The following is a 16512-nucleotide window of genomic DNA, read 5'->3' on the forward strand; positions in this document are numbered from 1 at the left end:
GCTTTAATAACTGTAAATGGATATTCCCATAATGATTTGTGAGCGCAAGTGATGTAAGGAAGGATAATTTTTACTTTCACATTTTTTTATTAACTAATAAATTTTTGCTGAAAAAATAAGAAGGAAACTTAAGCATAGAAAATTAAATGCAACTTAATAGATTATACTTTTTATGAAAAATTACCTGTAAAATCTTTATTAAAAATAATTTATTATGGTCTTTGTTAGTTAACTATGTCGATTTAAAATTCTATTAAGTGCTATAAGTTGCATTAATTTTCTATACTTAAGTTTCCTTTTTATTTTCTCAGCAAAAATGTATTAATAAAAAATATGAAAGTAAAAATTATCCTTCTTACCCTCTTGCGCTCACGAATCATTATGGGAATATCCATTTACAGTTATTAAAGCATGTCTGAAAAAAGCATGTCTGCGATGTTATCGTCATGCGATGATTTGTAGATACTTTATTTTTTATCACGATATTTTCGACGACTATGTTTTTAAATTGCGAAGTTTTTGAACCGCTTTATTTTCGACGACGATATTTTGCACCACGATGTTTTAGAACTGCGATGTTTTTCTCTTTGCGATGTGTTCTCCCACGATGTTTTGTAGCACGACGTTTTCGCCTTGCGTTGTTTTCTCCGCGACGTTTTCCTCCGCGATGTTGTCGGCGGACACCAGACGAAACACTTTCGTATTTACGTATTTTTATCAATTATTGTTCATTGAACGGGAGTTGGTTTGATTCCCTTGAAAAGTCAACTAATTTTCGATCAATGACAATGATTACATGTTTTAATTTTCCTTTTACAATTGAAATTTTATTCTTCGTGATGATTTAACTCCAGTCCCCGTTAAAACATTATTAACATTTTGCTTTCAAATTACTTCAAAACATCTTTCAAAATATAACTTACCAGTATTAACCAGTAACTTACCAGTTATAACTTACCAGTTTTTAGAATTAAAATAAGCAGTGTGGCCAGTATTCCCTTTCACCTCCCTTTGTCACACTGATACAAAGGCACTTCCATTTCTTGCGTAAATATAAAAACAAAGATACACATACATGTATATGTATGTGTATCTTTGTATACCTATATACAGTATAGATTCACACTTTTAAAATAATTCTACTTTAATTAAACTCGGGAGATAATATAATCAATTAATCAATACTGTTTAGGAAATAAATTATTATTAACTAACTTTGCAGCAATTGCGCAAGTAATAATAACTTGTATTCGCACTAAATGGATTTAAGATCATACAACATTATATATATATATATATAAAACCTAATGACTCTACAGTAAGAACTAAAGATTCGTATAAAATTCTATATAGAGTATAAAATTCTAAATTTAAACCAAGTTGGCTCAGTCTAGACCAGTGATTCTCACCAGCTTTTTCCCCATATACCCTTTCCACCATTGCTAAATGATCATTCAACCTCTCCTTCCCAAAACTTGAAAAGTAGATATGTGTTTGTTTAAATACGGATTATTTTTTAAGTAAATTAAACAAGTATCAAACATGTTGGTAAATACCAAAATTTGAATAAATGTTCTTTTTTGTATTCATAAACTAAATCTAAATACTTAATACGTAAAGAAAAGGTGGACTAAATTACTCTCTGAAACTTTGAAATTCCCCTTAGGGCTATTCCTCCTGATTGAGGACCCATAGTCTAGCCAGAATTCGTTTTTAATAGTGACTAAATATACAGATAATTTAATTTGTCCCATATTTCTTATACTAACTTTTGTCACAGAAACTTCGGATTACGTGCATGTTTTTTGAAAATAAAAGACACAAATTTAAAAAAAAATATATGTTTAAAATTTGATGTTGAATTTAAAAACAGTTATTTGGTAGCCAGACCTAATAAACCTAAGAGATCAAATTTGAAGTACACCTTACTTGTTCTTACTAACTTCTGCTTAATGAATTAGAATTATTCTTAGAAAAGAACCTTAAAAACTGGTGAAACATTTCATGCTAGAAAACAAGATATTAGAAACTTTGAACTCATTCAATAGAAGAAAAAAGTTATTCAAAACGTAACTCCATAACAAAACATTTTTTTTCTACTTGATCGTCAACACATGAGGCTTTTAAGAAATACCTCCTACAAGATATGTGGCCACTATTTCTGTGCTGTCAGAATATGAAATTCGTATAAGGAAATCAATGCACTTCGAGGAGAAGAAAATGACCTTAATTTGATAGTTTTTCTACCTAATAAATTTTTACATGTTATGAGTTTCTTTTTCTTAATCTAGGCGAAATAATATTCAACACATAATAACAGCATAAAACCCACAAAAGAAGTGTTCCAGTGAATTTTCAGTTTCTAAATGCTGTTTAAATTTGCTTCAATCAAAGTTTTTGTATATAAATAATTACGGTAAATTGAAATGAACTGTTTTTTAAGCGTTTACAGTTAATCGAGTAATATAATATTTTTATTGAAATAAAAATTATTTTTAATGTGCAAGATTACTTTTCTTACAACGCTGGGCTCATGGTTCTTAAATCCTCTTGTTGCTAAGTTCAGAAACCTGTGTTATTAAAATTATTCGAATAGTTTAACTTTTATTACGGTTTCATATTTTTCATTTTAACTTTCACATGGTTGCGTTTTCAACCATATGAAAGTTAAAATGAAAAATATTACTTGTACGTAAATTTTAATATATGTAATATTTAATGTTTTTAGAAATAGTTCAGTAGTTTTACTTTTAAACAATGGCTTTGATATAACAAGCATGTTTAATTAGTTCATCAAAAAGTTGTTAGAGGCACTATCAAATCAGGAACTAGCATATTTTTCCACTCTGCAGTTTTACTGCAAAAACAGTGAATTATCCCTTTAAAAATGGTTAAAAAATATTTAATTCCTTTCATTTTCCAATTATTGAAATTTTTAAAATAATTGAAATTCTAACTAAATCCTTAGACAAAAGGTTATTCAAGAACTATACTAAAGAAATGTAAGAAAGGGGTTAACTTCAGTTACAAGCGGAATTTCAGATAATGTTATTTTCTAGTAGGTAACTAACAAAAAACATTTAAAATCCTCTTTAATTGTTCTCCTGCCACACCCTCCCTTCTGAGGCCTTCTTTGGCGCCCCAGGTTCCATAGGGAATAAAGCAATTAAGCAAGGCTCTCCTCTCTTTAACTGCTTTTTCACACAGCTGGGGGCAAAAGAAAAGGAAGGCAATGGTTTCCTGCCTGAATAGCCAGCGGCCAGTTAGAAAACTACATGACAAAAGCCCACAAGACGAATGCCCACTTAAAACCAGCACACATTTTCAGGAAATCCAAAATAACTATGACTTCCTGAAAAATTTTACGAGTAATTATTATGATTAAAAAAATTAAATTTCAAGTGGGAATGAAATTAATTTATGTAAAATCCAAGTTGTCAAAATTTAACTGGATTATTTGAAACCATGCTTTTTATTCACCATTAAAACGGTGTTTGCGCTTAATCATAATAGAATACTGTACTTTTATTTTTTTTCGTTAAAATGAAAGTTCGGCTTTAATTCTCCATATTAAATTCATATAATGCAAAATTTTCTGTAGTGTTAAATTATTCATAAATTATTCTCTGTATATGATGAAAATTTACATACATATTATACTCCTTATAATTTTGTAGAATTAAAATAAGCTGTGTGGCCAGTATTCCCTTTCACCTCCCTTTGTCACACTTATACAAAGGCACTTCCATTTCTTGCGTAAATATAATAACAAAGATACATACATGTATATGTTTTTAATTATATTATTTTGATTGACTCTCTGTACTATATATATATATATACGAATTTAATTCAGCCGGAGACGAAAATGAAATGTGTTCCGCTACTTAAATTTATTGTTCAATTATTTCTTATTCATTTATTTTTTATTTTATCTCTATTCATGACGTATATATCGGTGTGGGTTTTTGTTAGTGTGGACTTTTATCAGCGTGCCCTTCTATCTATGTGGGCTTTTATCTGTGTGGGCTTTCATCAATGTGCGCTTTCATCGGTGTGGGTATTAGTCGCGTGGGCAATTATCCCAGTGGGGTCATTTTTGTGGGCTTTTGTCGTGTGCACTTTCGTCCTTTTGTCTGGTCACCGCATGGACTTTATGTATTTCCTTCACAATGCATTTTGCTGTGAAATGACAAACATTGTACAGTTAATAATTAAAAATAAAAGTATGTTTTGACTAACAAAACTAAAGAAAGGAATATTTATACATGATTAATAAAAATTAATTATTCATGTAATATTATATCTAGAGTAAGGTACCATCCTTATACTCGTTATTGGAATTGTCGTATATTGATACTTTGATACCCCCCTTACTTTGTTTAAAAATTTGAAATTAGATTCCATTTACTCAAAAACCAGTATTATATTTATTTGTTCCATCTGCTTAGTTACACTTAAGTGCTTAAAGTTCTAGTCATTGTACAAGGCATATATAATAAATATGTTTTTCTCCTATCTAAAATATCTATTTGTAAAATATCTTTTGAAGTAAATCTTTTAATTATAATAATGATTAATCTTTTATGTGGTAAGATTATGTAAATTATGTATGGATATTAGATTTAAGTGACTGAAATTTAAAAATTTCAATGGGAAAGTGGTGTTTACTTGGAATATTCCCATGATTCTCGAGTTACCTGGAGTCTTGTTAGACAACAATGCTGCATAAATGTACTAGACCGTTTGGCAGATGAAGCTACTATGTATTTTTCTGCATTGCATGGAAAATAGAGGTGTGTTCTTATACCTGTTACCCATCATCTGGCTTGTAAGTATGAATAAAATATTAAGATACTTATTTATTGATCTATTATTTATTGAAAAATATTTTTATGATATAAATCCAGATGTATTGCATAGTTACAAGAACTATCTATTAGTTTTCATGTTAGTTCTAAGCTTTATTGTAAATTTTATTTTTTTACTTTGAAAAAGAATAATTGTGATGAAATATTATATTCTGGACGATTATATATCTCTAAACCACAGAATTTCTAGCAGCAATTTGCCATCAGTGTCAACATTAAAAAATCATTATACTGAATAATTCACCTTATAGCTGTAAACTGCTAATATTTTGATACAATTGGACATATTATTTTAGGATATGTCTCTTAATCTTCTCTTAACTCGTTCCATACTCAAATCATCCCCTTAGAAGCTAAGATTGAGAATACTCGTCTCCTCAAGCAACAATTGGATGCTGTACGAGTCGCATCGGACATGGACCAGCATACACCTCTTACGGCAAAAGCAAACTGTGATACATTGAAAGTACTGGAGCCCCTTAAGGGTAAGTGTGTTTTTAAATATCTCAGTATGCTAAAAAAACCCTTAGATAGCCTTGCTAATGCTTTTAATGATAATTTTAAGTTAAATATAAAAAGAAAACAACATGAAATCTCGGATAATTCAAACGCTAATTCTAACCACGAGGATGGTAAGCCTATAAGGCATACATACGTATAGTATATTTTTCAGTTGCAATACCTTATTACCACTGAGAATTTTTTGCGATTCCCAGGACGCCATAATACAGTCAAAAAGTCATTAATTCAGACACCCATACTCCGGAATGATCTATAATCCGGACCTCAAAGCTACAAACTTTCTGCGCATACGTCGCGTTTACGTGTGCTCATAAGACCTTTACGGCTGTGACTTTGCCTGTGCACATGCGCATAATACGTTTACGCATGCGCGTTTAACGTATAACAGACGGTATAAGCTGAGCTAAAATTATCTAATTCAGTTAATGTTGCAGATTGCGTTGTTCCTTAATCTTCGAATTGGATCAGGCTTATTATTTTTTGCAGACTGTTAGAGCAATTTTATAAAAGTAAGCTTGAACTTTCGATTATGTCAAAGAGAATTTCCGATATATATTTACTAATATGTACAGGATCTACAAAGCAAAAGTATGTTTCGAAGTCCATTAAACAAAAAGTGGAATTGCTGCAAAAAATGGAAAAAGGCATATCCTTTGTTTCTTAACCATTCCGAAATCTGTTTATCAATTTCATGCTGCTCTGCGGGGGGGACATCGCAGCGCGCAATGAACTGGAAGTTGATTTGTCAGCACTATCCTTATCTTCAGGGCAAATGTTTTTATTTTATTCGGCTTATAATTCCTTACTAAATGTAGTATTTCATCTCGATGTATTCCGTCTTTGATATGATTTAAATCAAATTCCTTGTCATTATAAATACCACAAGTACACATCAAATAGTTTTCTGGTTGCAATTTTCTAATTTCGACTATGCTTAATGTATGCTTTACGCATGTGCTTGTTGAAAGAAATGTTTAATAAAGTAAACAAATAAATATTAAGCTTTTTTTTGTAAATTTTGATACCCTTTAGATCATAATTGTTCTTTATTTCATAAATAACGGTTTCATATTTTTAATTGTATAATTTCTTCATGCCATCTTACCAGATTTAAACTGATGATCTATAATCCGGAATCGCCAAAGTCCCGACGAGTCCGGATTAACTACTTTTGACTGTATTTACAAAAATTCTGTGGAACCCAATAAGTACTGCGCAAATCCGACACATGCGTGAGTGAAACTGTCAATTTTTTCTTTTGTACACTTGCAGTTTTAGGTCACTACATTTAATTTCTAATTTTAAGACATAGAACAATGTGAACATTTTAAATAAGTAACAGATGAAATGACAGCGTCACGTGCAAAGCAAGAAAAATGAACGTTTCTATTATAAAATGAAGGCGTCGAAACGGATTCATTTTTTTTTTCTTTGTCTGTATTGCCATATCTATTTTAAGATGTATTGTATTATGTAAAAATATTTGGTAATTGTAAAAGTATTATAATAAATTAAAGAAATATCAAAACTGCTAAAATTCTAGGCAACCCCCTGCTGCAAGTCCAGCGACTCCAGTTTAAGAAACCCTGGTATAGACAGACAACCCGGCGAAATTACGCCCTAATTGAGATACAGACATAAAACTTATATCAAAATGATGGGGCATGCATTTGCAGTTGAAAGCAGCAAAACGCATCAAAATGGATCATTAACTTTCGAGTCGTGTGATTTCAAAAGCATTTTCCTACAACTTGCATTCTATTTGAGATGCAGATATAAAATTTGTGGAGCATGAAATTGCTATTGAATGCAGGAAACCGCATCAAAATCGGACAATCGGTTCCCGTGTAAAACAGATTTTAAAAAACTGTAATTCTTAGAGATGCATCAAATTTCATTGCCATGAAAAATATATTTCGTCCTCTGGACCCTGAAAACGATACTAATTATGTCCAGAATGCAGTTAACACTGTAAATCAACGAAGCACTTCAAGTCAAAATTTACCTACACCACCACAACCAAAAGTTGTTCCTCCAGTCAAAAATTCTACAATGATATAACCAGGGCAAACAAGTCCACAATACCAATTTTAAATCATATCAAATCCGAAGAACACAGGAAAAGGCCTAAAACCATCCTCAGAGACATACAATAAAGGTTTTTGATAAACGTTTAATTACTGTAAAGGCCCTTATTTTTGCAGGCCGTAATTTTCACAAAAATGAATATATCGGTGATTTCGCGAGTTGAAAATTTCACGAATTTTATATGAACAGAACAGAAAGTTGAAAAATTTTAAAAGTACTTAAGTAAAGTTGGGGGGAAAAAAAAGTATTTCGCAAAGCTTTGATTTTTGCGATTACGACGGGCTCACGAAAATAAGGGCCTTTACACCAGTTTAAAAAAGACCCAAAAAACTAATTAATTATTCTTTAACTAATTATTGTAATATACCTAATTGCCTAGCTTAGCACCAAAAATTGGGAAAATTAAAATTTTTATTCCTATCGGATCACTAATTAATATTGAAGCAGGCTTAATTTAATTTTTCCATCATGTCCTCTACCCCCTCATTCACTCAGCCATCCCTTTAAATTAGTATGGATTGAAGACAAGAAAGAATTTCAACCAATCACAAAAATGCTGGTGGAAAAAATTGAAATAAGTGAGAGATGGAGCGCTTAACGAGGATCCTTAAGCGCTCCATCTCTCACTTTGTAATCACAGTTCAACAGCTTTCGGCCATGAAGGCGGTAGCTATCATAATCATACCACACACTTTACAACCAATCACGTTCGTCTCGATCTAGTTACTCAACCGTAAACCACACAAGGATTTTTCGCCGATTTAATGGCTATATCCAAACTAAACAATAAAATTATCATAGGTAGAGACTTTAACTCACACCACAAAAATCGGAACTGCAGAAATGATAATTCAAATGGTCACATTGTTAATCAATTTGCCTCAACGGCCAACTTTACTGTTGTAGCTCCCTCCTACCCAACATGCTATAGATCTGCAAGCATTATTGAATTTTTCCTGCTAAAAAATATTTATCAACCATCAAGGATAGAAAGATTACGTGAACTATTCTCTGATTATAACCCTGTTTTAATGGAGGTGAATATCAGTAGCTATAGTACATCACACAAAAGAGCCTTTATTATGAACTGGGTAGCTCTAAACAACACTCAGTACCCGTTACCCGCGATACACAGTGAAGACGAGTTAGACGCAGTTATCGAAGATTTTACTAGCACACTTAACCGTGCTCTGAAAAATAGCAAGGCGGTCCCGTTGACTGGTAGGGCCAGAGATCCTGCTATTAGAGAACTTTTAGCTAACAGAAAGAGAGCTAGAAAAATATGGCAGAGGACCAGATGCCCAGAAGTTAAGAGAATTTTAAATCGGCTGAATCAGGAAGTCAGTACACGCACAAAACAAATGGTCTAGATATTTAGAATCACTCTCCACTGATGATCATGTATATGGAAAGCTGCTTCTAGATATAATAGATGCTACACAAATATTCTGCCCCTTAATGGCCCCTCTGGGATCACATACACAGAAACTGAGAAAGCTGAGTCACTAGCTGATCACTACGCTACTCAGTTTTACATTAACATCTCACACCCAGACACAGAACGCACAGTTAGTTACACTAACAATTTATACTTTTCATAACCAAAAACAGACAACATCCGTCTTGCTAAACCTTCGGAAGTTAACACCGCCACCTCCATACCTGTCCCTTTCAATGATGTTCGATCGATTATTGCGGCTTCCCCGCTCTCTCCAGATGAGTATGCGATGAGAATCGCTACTCAGACTGAATCTGCTCTCATCTGTAAAGAGTACTCGTCCCCATTCATTGTCTCTCCAATTCCGGTGTTCCCGGCACCACAGAGAACGCCTTCTCCGATGGGCAGGCGTTAGAGGTACACACCGTACAGGGCGTCGTGCAAACAGACCACCACCCTGCAGTCTTCTGGCCACGGTAAAATGCGATATCTGTCGTCCAGTCGCCTGCGTCGTGTGTCTAGCGATTTCTCCCGCTGTCTGCCGCCTGTTTCTTCTGGCCTGTAAGGCAATATACCGGTCATCTGCAGGTGTGGTTCCTCGTGAACGACCACTACTAAACCCCCGGATAGCTGTTCCTGTAGTTTTAAATTGTCTCCAAAGTCGTGAAACGATGCTGTGAGCAATTCCGATCTCTGCAGCCACACTTGTCACACGGCGGCCTTCCTCCAACTTCCCAATGACCTCGGGTAAAAGCATCCAGATGTCATCTAACAGATTGATTATTCGCCATTTCTCGCCGAGGCAGCAACTCAGTGTGATTTTAACTGCTATACGGTGTGCAATCTCTTTGCCAGAAATACTGATCTTTCACCGAGAACATGCTTTATACAACTCAGACACTCCCCCATTATGTCTACCTGCATATCTGCGCAAGTGCTACCGTAGATCACCTTACTTAATCTCGGGATTGGTCTTTCTGTCCGCTCTGCCTCTTCGTTCAGCTGATATGCTAATTTTTCGACTTCGTCCTTAATTTTTGCACACCAGTGTATTTCACGTGCTATACACAGGATAAGGTACAACCCAGGAACCTGGAAATGATGTGTGTCTTTGTACCCTTCTAAAGGAGTATGGATTGAAAACAGCCTAGGCCTTCCCCGTAGCACACTGTAAATCACACTTCACCCAATAGGATTACTCCTCTGCCAGCCAACAGAAGTTCAACAAGCTCCCGCCTACCACCTGACTACTGAACCATTCAGCCTTGAATACTCGAGGAGAGGGGGAAGAAAAAAGAAGAAAAGGGCTTTTTCTTCTCTCTCCGCCCCCGATTGCCTCTGCTGCTCACACTCCAACTAGCTCTAGGTTTTAACTTCAAAACTCATCATCTTATATTTGCTGCAAACTCTGCCATTACTACTGATTATAATGTCACAATTGCTTTCATTTCATTTCACTGCCATAACTGCTCTTCGAATTTTTATTTTTACGAACTTCAGCAACATTATTTCTTTAACATTCGTAAAAGTATTAACTTACTACACTGGGATAAGGCTATGCCCAGGAACCCACTACAACTGAACATTAGTTCATCGAGGAAGGGCATACTCTAAATGAAGCTGCAGATGTCCAAATAAAAAAGGAAAAGAAAACCTATTCACAATAAATTGTTTCAACAAAGGAAACGATTGTGTGATTTTAGATGACAGTCGGAGAGTATTAGTATCAAATATTTTATTTCATCATACCACCAACAAATATTTTCTTTTGTTTCAGAAGCCCATCAAAAACTTACATGACAGCAAATGCAAATCTAGTATAAATAACGTTTATGTTGCTAAAATAAATTCTGATTTCCAAAGATGGCCTGTTTCTCGCATTGTTGGTAAATCATGGTTGATGGGCATTAAGAATGGTCTTTCCTCTAATTCACTGGACACACACAAATTAGCAGCACGTTGGTGTTAATTCTTTTTAATTCTGTATTAAAATATACAACTTTAAACTTAGTTGACATATGCGGCATTTGAAGTGCAAATAATAAAAATTTTTCTTAAATACTATGCTTTGTTGCTTATCTTTTAGAAATTTAAAGACCTGGAATTCTGCAATTCTGAGTAAAAAATGAAAATAAAAAACAATTAACACCAACAAAAACTTGTGGTAACATGACAGACAAATTATTACAAATACTACAAAAGATCATGCCTTTTCATTTTATTTAACCATATGTTAAAGCAGTATTCTTTATTAGACCTGGAAAAGTTAGAAACAGGAATATATTTTACTACAAAAACTACACGACAATTTTGAAATTAGAAGCTTTTCTGTATGAATTCCACTCTAAAACAATGCAAGTGCAGTCTTGACGATAAGAAAGTCAAATTTATTGAAATTTAAATTTGTATTTCCATTTTAATTTTCATTTTCCTAAAAACATTTGTCAACTTTGCAGGATTTCATCTTCAAGTATATATGTACAGACATTTAAAGTTCTGATGTATTAACATCTCGTGGAAATACACCTATCCCTCGATTTATACAGTACTTACCTGTTTTACATGATTTCAGTTTTACACAGTTTAAAAATTAACAGATTTCAAAAACTTAGTAAAATAGTATTTGCTGCATAAATGCAAATACATACATTTGAAGTCATTTTTTAATCTCATTTCTTTGGTAACACTGGTGGCAACAACAAGGATGGGGATTCCCCGTGTTAGGGGAATCTCAATAGTATGTATATGTATTTCATAACAGTAAAATTTTAAATTATATGGTTCACGCGAACTAATGCAGTATCAGTATTTTAGCAGCAAGGATTACATCATTTTTATCTACATATCTGAATGTTTACTAGCAAGTTTTCAACATTTATAGTTTTTGTGGCATTTTTTATAATTTATGTAAATTTTTTAAAGTATTATAATGCCAAAACGATTTTTAAAAAAAATCAAAAATGAAATTAGAAGCAAAAATTAAAATATTAGATCATCTATGTAATAGAGAAGGAGTAACAAATGTTGCTAAATTTTACTCCATGAATGAAGCCACAATAAGGACAATTAAAAAAAAAAAAATGAAGACTCTACTAGAAAAAGAATTAGATATGGGTAGAAGACGAAAATTTAAAATGGATTCCAATTGATACTGATGCTATTAGAAACAAGGCTTTAAAAATTTATAAAGCACTTAAGAATCGGTCACTATCGACTTTGTCAGATGAAAAAAAGGTATCTTTTTCCACAAGTCATGGTTGGTTTGAGAGATTTAATAATATTTAAACAAAGGCATTCTTTACATAATCTAAGATTGAAAGGAGAAAGTGCATCTGCTGATTCGAATGTAACAACAATATCCAGCAAAATTTGCTGAAATCAATTGCCACGATCTCCTACATTTCTGATCAGATCTTCAATGCTGACGTGTCTACGTTGTTCTGAAAAAAAAAAAGAAAAAAAAAATACAGTCAAAAGTCGTTAATCCGGACTCGTCGGGACTTCGGCGATTCCGGATTATCGATTTTTCCGGATTATAGATCATCAGTTTAAATCTCGTAAGATGGCATGCAGAAATTCTAAAATTAAAAATATGAAACCGTAATTTATGAAATAAAGAACAATTATGATCTAAAGGGTATCAAAATTTACAGAAAAAAAAGCTTAATATTTATTTGTTTACTTTATTAAACATTTCTTTCAATGTAAGTTGTTTAAGTTGCTTCATTTTATGTGATACTAATACTTTCTCTTTAATTCTATAAACAGACATAATTTCTTTTCAGTTAAAAAGTTCTGCTGTTCAAGTCCCGTTAATTGCTGTGCCGAGAATACCGACTAACTGGTCAATGGAAATTTTTTCGTTTTCACTAACCTCTCTGTCACATTCTTCATGTCTTTATCCATTTTTTTCAGCAATTTCACTTTTTGTTTGTTGGACATTGAAACATACTTTCGTTTTGTAGATCCTTTGGAAGTTCCAGCATCGGAAATTCTATTTGACATAATCGAAAGTTCAAGTTTACTTTTATAAAATTGCTCTTACAGTCTGCAAAAAATAATAAGCGGGATCCTATTCGAAGATTAAGGAACAATGCAATCATTAACATTAACTGAAATAGATAATTAGATAATTTTAGCCTACACCATCCGTTATACATTAAACGCACAGGCGAAAACGTATTCTGCGCTTGCTCACACGCATATGCGCAGTAGTCAAGTTCTTACGCGCTCACGTAAAACGCCTGTGCGCATGTGCTAGCGCGGCACATGCGTAGAAAGTTTTTAGCTTTGAGGTCCGGATTATAGATCATTCTGGATTATAGGTGTCCGAATTAACGACTTTTGACTGTACCTTGCAAATCAGCTAGTGGTCATAAGGTAGTGAAAAGTCATACAATTTTTTTCTGTTGCAATGCTTCAGGCAATTATATAATGAAACCATTGTTTATTAACAAATCAAAAACACCATGTTCATTTAAAGGAACAAATATAAATAACCTTCCCTTTTATTGGATGCCTAACAGGAAAGCATGGGTCACTGCCATAAGGTTCAATGAATGATTTCTTACCATGTTTGTCCCAGATGTCAAAAATTATTTAGGTAAAAAAGGATTGCCTTTTAAGACTCTTCTTTTAATAGATAATGCACCTGGTCATCTTCAAAATTTACAACACAAAAAAGTAGAAATAGTCTTTTTGCCCAAAAAATACAACTTCTTTATTACAGCCATTGAATCAAGTAATATTTTCTGGCTTTTACAACATTGTGTATATCAAACAAACCTTTAGGTATATTTTAGAAAAAATGGAGAATAATGAATCTTACTCTTATGGATGCTTGGAAGAAATTTACAATCTTAGATTGTGTTGGACTGTCATATACTCAGATTAAACAATCAATGCTCAACGCATGCTGGAAAGCAATACGCTGGATGTTGCTAAAGATGAGAATGATAGATTACCATTAGAGTGTGAATATTCTCAGATCACTAAATTGGCTCAAACTGTAGTAGGAGAAGGTTTTGAGGATTTAGCTCAAGCATATATTAAAGGAATAATGGTTGATGAAGAACTAAATGAGGATGAGTTAGTTAACATGATTCATGAAACAAATAAACATGATGAAGACCAATCTGAACCAGCTGCATTCACAGCTAAAGTCATCAGTGTAGGACTTGAATTGGGAAGAAAATTAGGTAATCATTTTTTACAATATGACACAAATGTCGAATGAAATCTCCGATTCCAAGGGGAGCTTAGTAAGTGTTTAAATCTATATACGGATGTTTAAAAAGATTTAGGGGGACAAAAAAACAACAGGCAATTGTTAATTATGGATTTCATCATGAAGTCTAGTCGATGTGAGATCTCCCCTAATTTATCATCTATTGAAGCAGAATCGTATCACGAATACTCAAGTGATGAAAGAGACATCATACCAATCAAGAAGAAAAAACTAATAATTCATGAAAGTGATGTCAGTCCAAAATCAACTCTAAATATGAGAATATTTGTAGAAATTTCCTGTTCTTTCAATTCGAGCCACAATTTTTCATAAATGCTACATACTTTCATTACATTATCAGGTTGCATACTTCTGATGTCTGTGTAATTTATTTAATTGATGATGTAATTTATTTAATTGATAACTAAATATACTCGATTATGTTTTCACAAGGCTTGCTAATGTTTTTTTAAATAACACGAAAATAATCATGCAATGCAATAAAAATAGAACATCACTTTCCTGCCTCAGAATATACTACTAATAACAGGTTGTTTAAAGAGCAAAATATACAAAATTTAAATTAAATAATTATTTCCTTTTACTCAGTTGAATATGCATTTAATTCATAAACATGTATATGCAGATAAAATTAGCTATGTCAATAAAGTTCTGCAAAGAATAATGAACGTGATCCTATTAGTTAAGTGTTGCAACTTTATTTCATATGAAATATTTTCTATATAGTCATTCCTTAAAAGTAGTCTCTGAATAATTAAACCAATTAAATTTGTTTCTAAATGTACTTGGGTTAATTGATAAAAGCAAGGCTTTTTTTTAAATGGCAAGCTGATTTTTAATTGATTTCATACTTAGATACATCATTATACATACATTAATAAAATAAATAAAATTCTAATTATGTTAGGGCAGTTTCCATTTTGCTGGTGTTTACTAAAGAAAATTTTACAGATAGCATTTTTAACAAAAACGCTGTTTATGATCATTTAAGATTTATAAATAAATAAATAAATAAATAAAGAGAGAGAGAGATTATTTTGTAAGTATTCATCAAGAATATTTCTTCCAATTTATGTTTTCGAAGAAACGCCTTTATTACACCAAAGTAAAAAAAAATTATCCCTCTACCAAAACTTAAATCTGTATCGATTAAAAAAGAACAGTAATGCGTATTTAATAAGAACACAGGAATAAATTGTATTAAAACTCAAATCTATTTGTAAATTGTTCTTCTCTAAACTTATGCTTTGAACCTGAAATATTTTGAATGAAATAGTGCTTTTTTATTTATTTTAAGACTTGATCTATTTTAAATTTACCTAAAATACCTAAAATAATTATTTTAGCTTTTCAAGAGTTTCTTTTACATTGCTGAATTTGATGAAGGTGTACAAACGGTGCCAAATTCTTGGTTTTGGGCTGATATGGATAAATGACATATGTAATATGAAAAAATGAATCAAACTGAACAAAATGATTGCATCACATCAAGCCCCAGATTATTGAGAACTTTGGCAATTTCACCGGGTTCTCTAAATTTTTGCATCGACAAGTATGATATTTTCTATAATTATGTGTTCTTGTTGCTCATTTTTCTCACTGTATAATTTAGAAAGCTGAATAGAACATGGAAAATGCTGTTATGAATGACATCAGTACCAAAATATTTTTAAAATATAGTAACATCTCCATTTTTAGTACTTTTATCCATAAATTATTAGTACGAGTTGGTAGTTTGGTTTTTGAATCTTAACATTATTTTAATTACCAGACTAGTTGTTTAAAAATAGGAATGCATGTATTAAAAAATTCAAAAATTAACAATCATATCAGGATATAATATATATTTGCTTTAACATTTAACTGCATTTTTTTTATACAAATTTGATGCTCTCAAAATCTATTCGGTCACCTTAATTTTGCAGTGGAAAAATAATGAAATAGTATAATCCTACAATTCGAAACCATAAAAATTCTATTTGATTTATTTATTGAATAAATTGTTGCAAAATATCTGAAATTTGCAGAATTTTATAAAATAATGTAGCCATGACTGTTAATTTAATTTTACATCAAATATTTCGATAATTATACATGAGCAAATAAATGCTGCTAGAACATTTAGATGTTTAATCTAACATTAAACGATTATTTAATTCATTCTTTTTGCTTTATGTTAAATTATTGTTTATGAGTGATAACGGAAATTTAAAATTTTCAGTGAAAAAGGCATAGAAAAGTTAAAGTTGGCTATGAAGTTTTCAGACATCGAAAAGTGCAGAATTTGGTGCGGAAACAACAACAACAACAACAAAAAAAAAAAAAAAAAACACTAGCGATTTAAA

At 32.1% G+C, this 16512-nt stretch overlaps 1 protein-coding gene and 1 long non-coding RNA gene across 2 annotated transcripts in view; one reads left to right on the forward strand and one right to left on the reverse strand.

Annotated features, from left to right (window-relative positions):
- LOC146997217 (uncharacterized) overlaps nt 1-16512 on the reverse strand; it is a 440254-nt gene that overhangs the window by 391558 nt on the left and 32184 nt on the right. The gene's annotated exons all lie outside the window — the stretch shown is intronic.
- Nucleotides 4679-16187, forward strand: LOC146997222 (uncharacterized). The gene is made up of 2 exons (XR_015041217.1): nt 4679-5356; nt 15514-16187. It is a non-coding gene; the product is annotated as an uncharacterized LOC146997222 (long non-coding RNA).

Source organism: Stegodyphus dumicola, chromosome 5 (assembly GCF_044657685.1).
Source record: "Stegodyphus dumicola isolate Sdum_Otavi_A_Nest chromosome 5, ASM4465768v1".
Taxonomy (NCBI): Eukaryota; Metazoa; Arthropoda; class Arachnida; order Araneae; family Eresidae; genus Stegodyphus; species Stegodyphus dumicola.